Source organism: Prionailurus bengalensis, chromosome D4 (assembly GCF_016509475.1).
Source record: "Prionailurus bengalensis isolate Pbe53 chromosome D4, Fcat_Pben_1.1_paternal_pri, whole genome shotgun sequence".
NCBI classification, from domain to species: Eukaryota; Metazoa; Chordata; class Mammalia; order Carnivora; family Felidae; genus Prionailurus; species Prionailurus bengalensis.
In genome coordinates, this window is record NC_057359.1 from 56,508,878 (window position 1) to 56,521,906 (window position 13,029).

Here is a 13,029-nt window from a genome sequence, read left to right on the forward strand (position 1 = left end):
AGCAAGGACAAGAGGCGCACGTCGGACTGGATCCCGGCGTCGGTAGATCCTCAGCAACTTCCAGGCGCAACACCCTGGCCGCGCCCTCTTCTCCGGTGTCGCAGCGACACCTGGCGGGCGATGAGGGACGCGCGTACCCCCCTAAGGCTGCGGCTCCAGCTCAGAGGCGGCGCCCACCTATGGAACAGACTGGGTGGGGCGCCTTCCCTTTGGCCGCCATAAGAACTGATTCTGCTCCCATCTGGATTGGGGCAACAGATTACTCGTGGGTTTCCGCTCCCACAGCTTTCAATGCCCTATCTGCCACGAGCTTCTGGGCTTCCTAAATCTTCGTGTTGAACCCTCCCATACCCCGGCGTGGGGGCAAAGCCAGGCTTCTTAGGTGGGGTTTCAAAGCCTTTGCAGGATCTGGCCCTGTGTCCTCTCAAGCTTTTAAAATTTAATTTTATTATTATTTTTTTAAAGAAATCTCTACTCCCAATGTGGGGCTGGAACTCCCAACCCTGAGATCAAGAGTCACATGCTCTAGGGACTGAGCCAGCTAGGCACCCCTATCTCCCTTGGCCCCAGCTCCGCCCCAGCTCCCTTCTCTGTCATGCACTTACTCTTAAGCTAAACCAACTTCATGGACACTCTCCTCCCAGTCCCACCCTATCTTCACCGATCTCCAACATCTGCTTCTCCAGTGAGGGGCAGCAGGAAATAATGCCCTTAGTTCAGAGCCCTCTTGCCCTGCAAGTGATGTAGATTTCAGATTTGATAACCCCAGAAAGACTTGGGAAATTGAGGGAAATTCTTCTTGACTCTTGAGTCCTTGGAGTTTTACACTTGCCATGAAAGAGGGCTCTGTGGCAGGACTTTTGGCTCAACCCTCCTCCATCATGGATAGCAAGGACCCTTCTCCATTCCTACTGATGTGCCCTCAGGGAAGGAGGCTTCTATCCCACCTCCTATGGTCTACCTTTTCTAGTGCTCCTTTGGGAAATGATGCTCTTCTAATGTGCTGGTCCATCAGAAAGTTCCACTAGCGTCACACACTTGGCTATCCGAAGTTACAAACACACATAGGCTCTCTGTCTTGCCTACAAATGCCAAACACACAGTCATGTAAAGTAACATAGTTTCAAAGAGTCAAAAGTTTATATTCAACCTCGCCATGGCACACTGGGAGTCAGGGTCCTCTGCTTAGGACTGGCAGCTAGAGGTCCCAGAAGGGCAGGACCCCCCCGAATCGCACACTTATACACCATCTCCACACACAGACACGGTCACACACAGCCATGTACTCAGTCACACCGCATGTCACATAGGCACACACACTCAATCACACAAAGTCCCACTCTGGGGTTTGGCAGTAGGGGCGGGCTCTGGGAGGCAGTTACGTAAAAGCCCTCATAGCTCCCCCCACTCCCCCCCCCTTGCTCCCCCTCACCGCGCCCCCCCCCCCTGCTTCCTCTTCCAGTGCCAGCGCCCGGGGCGGCTTGGCCGGGGACCGGGAACAGCTCGGCCTCGCGGAGGCTCCAGGCGCCGAGAAACCCGATCCCCACACAGCCCCAGGACGAGCCAGGCAGGGGGGCCCCTTGAGCACCCACACACACACTCAGGGTCCAGCCTAGCACCCCAGGGAGGACTCACTTCTATCCTGGGACAGCACCTAGGACCCACTTACAACACCCCTATGCTGCAGAGCCCCTTCTGGAATCTTGTCATTTGGACCACTGCCTAAGAGTGCCCTGACCCTTCTAACCTTGCACCAGGAAAGGGCAAAGATTCCCTAAAGGTAAAGAACAGGAAAGAGCTGAAACTATAATAGGGAAACCTAAATATTCAGCCTGGAATTGTCCTCAGCTCTCTGGAGCTATCTACGTACTTCCCTCCTCACTGGGGCCCTCTAAATCCACTCAGATAGAAAGAGGTGGTTTCATTCCTGCTCCTGGCCCCCCTCAGATTTGCTACCTACTGATCCCAACATATTCTACCAGAATTCTGAATTATTTGGATAGGTCCAAGGCCTCCCCTCCCTCTCTTTGATATCCTCCCTTCCTCCTTAGTTGGAAGTTCTAAGGCCAGTCTAACCCCAGTTCCTCCCGTTTTGCTATGAAGGAAGTTTTGTGGGCAACCTGAGACATTGGGAATGAAATCCCCAAAAGAAGGAAGAATTAAGGTTCAGGAAACCCCTGAAAGCCCGGAGTCTATGAGAAGGGGAATAAACGTCTGTGTCCCCCCCGCCCCCGCCACCCCAGTAAAACCCCCACCCTGCTCTGCAGCCCAGACTCTATTTTTGACAATAGGTTTTGGGTATTCGCCTGGGCTGCCCAGGCCCAGGCAAAAAGGGAATTTCCCCCTATGTTTTCTGCTAATGAACAAAACATTTCATGTTGAAATTCCTCCTCTGCCCCCAGCCCAGTGTCTCTAGGGCCCCCCAGCCTGACCAAGCAGAGGGACCACTAGGAATGGAGTAACAGTAGGGGGAAGCCTCCAGGGGAAGCATAATTTACATTGGGTGGGGGGAACTTTTTTCATAAATAATTAGAGTGGCTTTTTTTTTTTCACTTTTGGCTAAAATTACCCACTCTGTGGCAGCTTCCCAGAAAGGGCGGCGGGAGGGCAGCCGGAGCTGTCCCAAGGCCCAGGACATGGCCCCCCTCCCCTGGGCGAGGAGCTTTCCCCAAGTTGTTTTCCTGGTCTCTTCCTTTTGGATGTTTTTTTGATCATTAATCACATTTTCCATCCACAGGCTCAGTCCAGACCCCCTCCCCCTGGGGTCAGGGCTGGACAGAGGAAGGAAGAACAGACTCCAGAAGGATGAGTTGGGGACAAGATGGGCAATGACCCCTGGTCTTGGCTGACCTGAAAGAGGCTGTCAGTGATATGTCACGGATCACACCCTCACCATCCTGGTACATAGTAGGACCTTATAGACCCAAGTGGACTGAATGAATGAACAGGTGTCCAGCTCTCAGAGCATCTAGCTGGCACTGGAAGGTAAAGCCTCTACTGTCACTCCCCTTATGCTACAGACAAGGAAACAACTCAGAGAGGGAGAGTCTCCTGCCCAGAATCACACAGCAAGTTAGTGCCTGGGCCAGAGCAGGACCCCAGGAATGCAGATAGCTCCCCCATTCATAAGGCAATCAATAAGTATATATTGAGCATCTACTATGTACCAGACATTGATGTAAGTGATAGAACATAGCAATGAAGCAAACAGACAAAAAGCTCTGCCCTCTCAAGGACGTGGAGCAATTAGAACTCCACACACTACTGGTACGTGTATAAGTTAGTACAGCCACTTTGGAACATTGTTTGGCAGGATCTACTAAGTTGAACATCTATGTACCTTATTACCTCACAAAGAATGTTCATAGCAGTTTTATTCATAATAGTCTCAAGCTGGAAACAACCCAAATAAATGAATAGATTATGATACAGTTACAGAAAAAAAAAAACAAAAACAAAACAACAGCTATAGCTACACACAACAAAAATGGATAAAGCTCACAGACAAAATGTCAATTGAAAAAAAAAAAGAAACAGAAAAGAGTACAGCATATTGAATGATTTCATTTATGCAAAGCTCAAGAACAGGCAAAACTCATTTATGGTGATAGAAGTTGGAATTGTACTTACCTTTGTTGGGGGGGGGGGGGGATGTTGGGTTCCAAAAGTGTAAACACATATGTCAAAATCTGATCTGTACCCTTAAGGTTTGTGTACTTTACTGTTTACTTTTTGTCTAAAAAAGTTTAAAAATCCCTTGTCCTCATGGGATTCCCATTCTAGTTAAGGAAGATGGATACTAAGCAAAATAGGCAAGTATACAATTTGTCCATGTGAGAGTGCTGTGTCTGAATCCATGGTCCTCTTAGGCGAGAGGTGACAGCCTAAATATCACCTAAAAGAAGCCTAGACTAAGCCCCTTTTTCTTCTCCCATAGTGCCATAGTCTTTTTCCTTATAGTAATTTGTGTGACGTTAAACTACCTAGTTACTTGTGTGGTGCCTGTGAGCTCCGTGAGGGCAGCCCTGTGACAACTAGAGCTGGGTCTGGCATAGAACAGGTACTCCTAACATTTGAACTAGATTTAAATAAATGTTGAATGAATGAATGAATGTGGTAAGCAAGCAGGACAACATTGGCCCAGAGAAGAAAAGTCCCAGGGCACAGGAGAGGGAGGCTATCTGAATGGGTTACATCCTCAAGGGATGGCAAAGAGGATTTGGTGTCCAGTAAGGGATTAAGCAGTGACCCAGAAGGCAAAAGGCAGACTGAGATAGCCTGAGTGGCTCAGAGACCACGTCCTGAAGTGCTTTTAGTGCCAAGGCCATGCAAGTCTGGAAAGGCATAAAGTAGGTGAGGAACATAACCAGATCTACATTTTAGTGAGATCACTGAGGCTGCTGTACAGAGTAGTGAGAAAGGCTAAGGCTGAAGGTGGGGCAGCCAGGGAAGAGGTGTCTGCAGTTACCCATGGGAGGGAGACCTCCAATCTAACCCAGGGCAGGGCCCTGGGGCTGAAGAAAGAACAGGGCTTTGTCAGGGGAGGTGGGGGAGGGGAGGGCTCAGATTCATCTCCATCTGCTCCCTTGACAGAGGAACCCCTGTGTTGCCCTATACACAGAGAACAGACCCCTGGACACTTAGTCTAGAGTCTGCTCTTCCAAGGACCCTCCCCCAGTGATCCCAAGGTCTGGGATACGTTTGGAAAGAGTAGTAGATGGTCAGGGAAGGAATAGGGGAATCAGAGTGGATGGTGGGGAGAGAGACAAAAGAGGACAGAGAAGTCAGGATTAGGACACCAAGTGTGTTTGAAGGCTGGAGCAAGGACACAGACTTGCAAAATCACAGATGCCGTTTTTCTTCATGTTGTGTTGCAAAATTTTGCATGAAACTAATTCCCTGCTCAAAAACACAAAGAACTTACCCTTCCTCCCACTCCAGTGGGTCTTGATCCTTTTCTCCCCAATTCTTCATAGAAGGCATATGTCTTCAAAGGATTGTCTCCTTCCAGTGCCAGCCCAGAGTCTGACCTTGATCCTTGCTGCTGCAGAACTGCTTCCCTATTTCCAAATAGGACTGAGGGCCACATGGCCCCAAGATTGGTTTCCTCCCTTCATCTCCCACAGCTCCATTTCCAGCGAGCCTGTGATTCCCTGGGGCAGGGACAGAGGGAAAAAAAGAAGCCCCAGCTTCTCCCTCAGAAACTCAATTGTAGTGATTGAGAAGACAGAGAAAAATTAGAGATTTAAAGATTGAATGCCAGAGACACCAAGTCCCAGGGAAACAGACAGAGGCAGATGGGAGTCCAAGAGAGAAAACTGAATTAAGCTCAGTTCAAGAGACATTTATTAGCACCTACTGTGTGCCAGGCCCAGAGGGAACATTGTGTACAAAAGCATAGATGACTCCCAGGTTTTTGGCATGAGTAACTGGGAGATGATGGTGCCATTCACTGAGCTGGAGAGAGTTGGGGCTTGACATATGCATGGAGTTGAAGGTCTGTGGGATGGTGACCAGCAGCGACAAGGATGGGAAGAACACAGAAGGTGAGAAAGAGCCACCTGGTTGGAAGTGTGCAGTCCCTGTTTGGCTTCTAATGCCCCCTGTAACTGGCTCTTGCTGGTTGTACGGGCATCCATCAAAGTCTTGGACTGATCTGGGCACTCTGAATGTGCTAGAAGATAACAAGATAGATCACAGGAGCAGGGAGAAAAAATGATGAGAGGCAGGAGGAGGGGAGGAGAGGATTGAAGCTGAAGCCCTAGGAACCATGATTAATAAACAGAGTGGGCAGAGGGGTGCCTGGGTGGCTCAGTTGGGTAAGCATCTGACTTCAGTTCAGGTCATGATCTCCTGGTTTGTGAGTTCGGGCCCCTCGTCAGGCTCTTTGCTGACAGCTCAGAGCCTGGAGCCTGCTTCCGACTCTGTGTGTGTGTATGTGTGTGTGTCTCTGTCTCTGTCTCTCTGCCCCTCCCCTGCTTGCACTCTGTCTCTCAAAAAATAAAAAAATAAAAATAAAAAAATAATTTTAAAAAACAGAGTGAGCAGGGAAGGTGTGGTTGCCCCAGAGGCAGAAGGAAAGCCAGGAGTCAGGGTTGTCACAAGACCAAAAAAGAGCCTGATGAGGCCAAGAAAGAGCTCTGGGCTTTAGCAGCCAGGATTGGGCTGAGGCCAATGGGACCAAACTGGTGCTAAGGAGCTGGCTGATGTAGACCCTCCATAGAAGCCTGTGAGCAGAGTGTAGGCCCCTCCTTCCCCAGCCTCCCTGCTGTCCCCAGAGTCCTGCTTGGTCTGGCGGCCTCTCTCAGCCAGACACATGGAAGAAGAGGATGGAAATTCTCCCCTGCCCCCAGACTCCTATCCCTGAGCCTCTAGTTTCTGGCATTCCCAGGAGAGTCCTGAGCCTCCCTCAAGCTTGGGAGCCCACAACCATCAGGGAAGCCTGGGGACCCCGGGGGTAATTGAAACCAGGGTTAAAACATTAGAAACCATAAAGCCAACTCCCTGGCTCCCTCAGGATAGTTCCTGGTTTTTTTTCTCAACCCTATCCTCCCTACTGCTGACAGCTCAGCTCTCTAGGCCCCACCAGCTGGGCCATGAGCCTCTTCTCTAAACCAACTAGAAGGGGCCTCCAACCAGAAGGCACCCAAAGCCAGCCCTCAGGGGCCTCTTCTCTGTACTTGGCTAGAATAAGCCTCCATATCAAAGTGTCCCCAAATTCTAATCTTGATCCCTTATTGCAGAACCTATCCTAGGGGATTGAAGTTAGACAATGGGAAAGATTTCTCAATAGTGAAAGAGAAAGAGGTAGGAGATGTGGAGCAGGAGTGCCTCTCTACTAGTAGATGCTCAATAAATTTGTGTGTGGGGAGGTGCCTGGGTGGCTCAGTTGGTTAAGCATCTGACTCTTGATCTTGGCTCATATCATGATCTCATGGTTCATGAGTTCAAGCCCTGAGCTGGGCTTTGTGCTGACAGTGTAGAACCTGCTAGGGATTCAGTCTCTCTTTCTCTCTCCACCCCCTCCCATGTGCTCTCTCTCAAAATAAATACATTAAATTTAAAATAAATAAATAAATTTGTAGGGAAGAAAAGTGGATCTCAAAGCCTAGGCCCCACCAAAGCAAGGTGTCTGCTGGGCTAGATCAGACTCAGGGGCAGGACAGGCTGCACACCTGGCAGGAAGGAGGAAAGTCAGATAAGGAATTCTGTGGCACAGAGTTCCCCTTCCATCTCTCTCCCTGCTTTGATGTCTTTGTCTCTCTCTCCCTCTATGTCTCTGTCACAGTCCTGGACTCTGATAGAAAGGATAGGAAGCTGCATGTTCTTCGGCCTGTGGGAAGGCTTTCCCCTGAACAGCTGCCTGATGATTCCAGGAGTCCCAGATTTGCCATGAGTGGTGGTGTGAGAATTTGTCCCAACCTCTGTCTCTATGTCTGTCTGTCTTCTTGGTTCTTCAGTGAGACTGAAACGTTTAAGTACCTACTCACCATTTACTGGCTTTGTGACCTCAGGGAAATGACTGAATGTCTCTATGCCTCAATTAACTCAGGAATAAAATGGGATCATAATAGTGCCTATTGCCTATGACTGTTGTGAGGATTCAATTAAATGAGATAATCCAGTCAAGTGTTCAGTGCCAGCCCGGTGGGTACCAGAGCCCCCTTCATCTGCTGGCTTTGGTTTTCTACCCATCAATGTTTATGTCTCCTGTGTCTTTCAGTCTTTCTCACTCTCCATCTTTCCCCTAATCCCTTTTTTTCTCTCCATGTGTGGCTTTGCCTAAAGCCCTCCAGACAGCCTTGTTTGACCCTGCTCCAACACCCATTGGCACAACTGGCCCAGGTGGGGTGGGATAGGGTGTCCAGGGAGGTTTTTAATTCAAACATGGAATTCCTGACAGCATAATCACGCCTGGGCCTGAACATGGGTGAATCACAGTCAATGGGAAGAGTGATTATGTCTGTGTCCTTTCTGGCGAGACAGGAGAGCTGGGGCCTTAGCTTGGCAGTCTCTTGGAGGAGGGGGACTTGCCCTGACTGCTCTGACTGCCCCCACACCTGGGCCCCAGCCAGATCCCCCATGTCTAGTGCTTCCATAGAGGTTAAGGCATCCTGCCCAGGGCTGAAAGGGGAAGCTTCCACCTCTACATAGGGTGGCTTACCTGCCCTCAAAATACTCTGGCCCACCCTCACCCTCAGTCCTGCCCTAAATTTCCTATACCCCATCCCAAACCCTGTATGGAGACATATTGCCTCCATAGATCCAGTTACTCTTGTCTCTATCTCTGTGTCTGTTTCTCCTAACCTTGATCCATGACTTTTGCAGCTGCATATGCTTTATACCCACAAATGAGCCCACCAGGGATAGGAAGCTATGGGAGTTGAAGGGTCTGTGTTCTTCCTTCCACCTGGACCAAAGAGACCCTTCTTGGGGGGGAGGGGGAAGATGCAAAAAGCCCAGATGACATTTCTCTATCACTGTGGACCTGTGAAGGCAGAAGCATGGTGTAGAATAGGTGTTCTATAAATGTAAGCCCAATCAATGGCAGAGGGGCAAACAAAGGACCCTGAACAGGTAATTGGATGGTTAAGTCTGCAACAGGCAGAAGCATGGATAGACTGTGGATAGGCTGCTGCTTGATTTTGTGGATCAGCAAGAAGTCTTCTCTGGGGGCCAGGATTGGTCTCAACTAGCCCTAGACACTCTCATACCTGGGCCCCAGCCAGACCCTTCACGTCAGCCCTTGGGCAGAGGGCCAGATGGGTGAACCACTAAGACTCACCTCTCACTTCTCTATTCTCTATACCTCATTGCCTCAAGATGCCCACCAGCTTCGAGAGAGATGGGACTACAGATCCAGAGAGAGAAACACTAGGCAGGGTCACACAGTAGGCAAAGGCTAGAACAGGAGCCCTGGTGTACTGGCAGCCAGCATAGGCCTGTCACAGGGGTCCAATGGCAACACTGACAGGGGCCAGACCTGCAACAGGATTTTATGTGGGGAGAGCACCTAGGAATCTTTGAACATGTGGGTGGCTGGGCCATCAGTCAAGAACAGATGTGCAGCTTCCTGTCCTTCCCATCAGAGACAAGCATTGGAATAAGAAGTTCAGAGAGACAGAATCAGAGTGAAAAGAGAAGGGAAAGAACTTGGAAGAAAGACCAAGAAATAGACACAATTAGAGAGAGTCAGACACAAAAATAGAGATGCAGAGAAAAAAAGATGTGAGTCAGAGACATGGAGACAGGGAAATGCAGGAGGGAGAGCCATGGAATTTAAGACACAAAGATAGGGGGAGACATGAAGTCACAGAGAAACATTGTCTCAGAGTCATAGAGCAACAGTGACATGCAGTCAAAGATATATACACATGGACAGACAGAAGCTTAGAGACTGACAGACAGAAACAAAAAAACCAGGAGGGATAAATAGAGATAGAGACAGAAAGATCAAGAGGGGCAAAGAGATGGAAACAGAGAGCCCGGAGACAAAGAGTGAGGCAAAGAAAAAGATTAAAACAGAAGGAAAGGGAAAAGCAGGCGACAGAGGAGATCCTCCTGGTCTCCAGTCTCTCCAGTCTGGTCTCCCCAGGGTTTGGGCCCCCTTTTGCTATTCTTTGGTTTCCATAGCAACAAGAAGGGCAGCAGAAAATTTGCATATACATTTACATCCTTTCGGTCTGCATAATTCAACAGGTTCTGTGCATATTCATGAGACTGAAGGAAGGTGACTCTCCCAATCTCTGCTCAAAACCTGGCTGTGGTGCCCCTTGCTTGCAGTACTTGGTCATGGCTCAGGGCCCAACCTTGAAGGCCCTGACCAGTCCCTTCCAGACCCTGCTAACAACATTCCCCTCTGCTCGCCAAACACTCCCTTGTACTTTCCTACCTCCAGACATTTCCTCAGATGACACTCCTCTGCCTGCCAGGGATGCCCTTCCTTCAGCATCAGTCCTGTCAATGATACACGCATATGTGTATGCACACACATATGTTTGTATGAATGCTGGCTGGGGGCGGCGGGGGCGGCAATGGCAGAGAGTGACAGCCCTAGTGGAGGAGGCCCCTCAGTCACATATCTATCTGGTGTTTCTGTCAAAGAAGGATGTGCATGAAAGGATCACACTGAGGGAGGCTGGGATGTAGGTGTGCTGAAGGTTGACAGATCTCCCAAGAGAGTGGGACCTAAGGAAGTTGAGGGCCCCACATGGAAACTGACAGAAACACTGGTTCCAACCAGGATAACCAGGGGAACTAAGGTAGAGCCAAAAGAAACCTCAGAAACAGAAGGGCTGAGGTGGCTTAAATGGCAGGGAAGTGGGTGCCAAGGGCCAAGAACTCTTTCAAAGTGCCAGGCCATGAAAGCTCCTGTGAGCTAGGAGAGCTTCTCTAAGGCCTGCTCCAGCCATAATTTTGGCTTCACCATCTCCCCCTGGATCCCTACAGCAACCTCCTCACTGACTTTTCTGCCTGTGCCCCCAACCCATTTTCTACACTGTAGCAGCCAGAGCTCTCCCTAAAATACCAATCTGATAATGCCACATCATTTCCTCCTTAAAGGCTTCAGTGACTCTCCATCACCCTCAAGAAAAAGCCCAAGCTCCTTGGCCAGACACTCAGGCCCTTCCAGTCTGGCTCCCACCCACCTTGGAGCTTGATTCCTCACACTCCTCGCCTTGAACTTCATGCTCCAGTGATGATCTCTGTGCTTTTCTCACCTCTATACCTTAGTTCATGCCTGCCCTTTACCAAGAATATCCTTTTCACTTCTTGTGCTTCTTCAAGATTCTACACAAGCATAATGTCTTCTTCTTTGAAGCTTTGACTCTTCCTAAAGACTGGACGGGCTCTGAATTCCTGAAGTCTAATGAACTTCCCTAATCTCTGTACTTATACTAATAGTGAAAATCCCTATATACGTGGCTATAGCTGGGGCTAGAGGTTCTGAAGCCAGTGACTATATTTGTCACATTATAGGTGATCACTAGCTGTTTGTGGAACAAATGAGAGATCTCTGAGCACAGTGAGGCCAAATTTCAAGCCTAGACTAGTACCTTGGTCTTGAATCTCCTGGCAACCTCTGTACAAACCCTGCAAGAGGACGGGCTAGCCCTTTGTAAATGCTGCCACCTTGTGCCCATATTCAGAAGTGCAACCATACACCACCTTCCTAGTGCAAGGACCAAAGTGGTAGCTGGAGGTACCTTACAGAATCAGGCCTTATCCCAAATTGAGAGGGGTTTGGGAGTGGAGAGATAGGTCCTCAGGAGCAAGCGCTCAGAGCTTATTACTAGTGTCCTTTGAACACTCTTGATGGGTGGAAAGCAGACAAATGGCAAGAGCAAAGGTTCAGAGGCAGAAAATCTCATGCATGTCAGAAGAGTAAGATGTTAGTATGCCCAGAGCCCAGGTCCAAAGGGATTAGGCCAAAGATAGACTAAGCCATGGCAGTGACCAAGCAAGGAGGTCCTTTAAGACCATCCAACGAATTAATTTGGATTTTGTCCTCTAATCTGGACATGGGAAGGCTGAGGGAGAATGACAGGATCTGGGTATGGCCACACACTTGGAGGCTCAATAGCCATTCGTTCTTATATTAACCAGTCATCAATTCATCAAACACCTACTATATGCTAATAAGTGTTCAAGATCCTTAGGTTACATTAGTCAACAAAACAAAGATTCCTCACAGTTCTTTCTGCCTATGGGTTCTGTCCCCATGCTTTAATAAAATCACTTTTTTTTTGCACCAAAAAAAAAAAAAAAAAAGATTCCTACCCTTTCCAAGCTTACATTCTCATCAGGAGGAGACAGACAATAAACAAAACACTATTTTAAAGAAGTAAATTATATTTAGAAGGGGAAAAAAAGTGCTTGGCTGCAGTCTTAAATGGATTGGTCAGAATAGGCCTTTGCTGAGGTGACATTTGAGTGATGGCTTAAAGGAGGAAGGGAGATGGCCATGCAGGTATCTGTCAGAAGAGCATTCTAAACAAAGGGAAAAGTTAGTGGCTTGGTTTGGAGGAGAGCTCAGAAGGGAGTGAAGCAGGGAAACCAGTAAGGAGAATGTTACAAGATGCTGAGAGGCACAAAACAACAGAAGCTGTGGGAATGGAGACACCTAGGAAGTAAAATTGGCAGGATTTGGTGCCTGCTTGCATGTGGCAGGTATATAACCCCTCCAGTCATACTGTGGTCTTAAGTCCCCATTTCAAGGGGAACAAACTCACTATACACACCACCTCTAAGGCAAGCAGTGAGAATGCTCAGCACATTCCATCCTCGATGACCCCATTGCCCACCTTGAAGCCCCCCTCCTGCCCCCAACACACACATCACCACCCTCCCTAGCCTCTTAATTCCTCAACCTTGTCTTCAGTGACTCTCTCTCCAGGCCACTCAGCTATCCACTCCCAGGCCCATAACCAAAACTCTCAAATCCACAACTCCTCCATCTCATCCTTTAACTACTATTGAATTATCTCTTTCCATAAAAGATATGTTTAAGTTCTAACCCCTAGTACCCCAAAAGGTGACTTTGTTTGTAAATGAGATCTTTACAGATGTAATCAAGTTAAAATGAGGTTATTAGGGTGGGCCCTAATCCAATATGACTGGTGTCCTTATTTATTTATTTGAGTTTTATTTTGAGAGAGAGCACTTGTGCACACGTGCGGAAGGGGAAGCAGAGAGAGGAAGAGAATCCCAGGCAGGCTCAGTTAGCCCAGGGCCTGATGTGGGGTGTGAGATCATGACCTGAGCCAAAACCAAGAGTCACTTAACTGACTGAGCCACGCAGGTGCCCTGACTGGTGTCCTTATAAAAAGAAAATTGGACATAGAAACAGACATAAGGGAAGGAAATGTGAAGATGAATGACGGGAGTGATACATCTAAAAGCCAAGAAAGCCAAAGACTGACAGCAAACTAGAAATTAGGACAAGTCAAGGAAGGATTCTCCTACAAGTTTCAGAAAGGGAAATGGCCCTGCTGACACCTTGACTTCAGACTTCTAGTCTCCCAACAC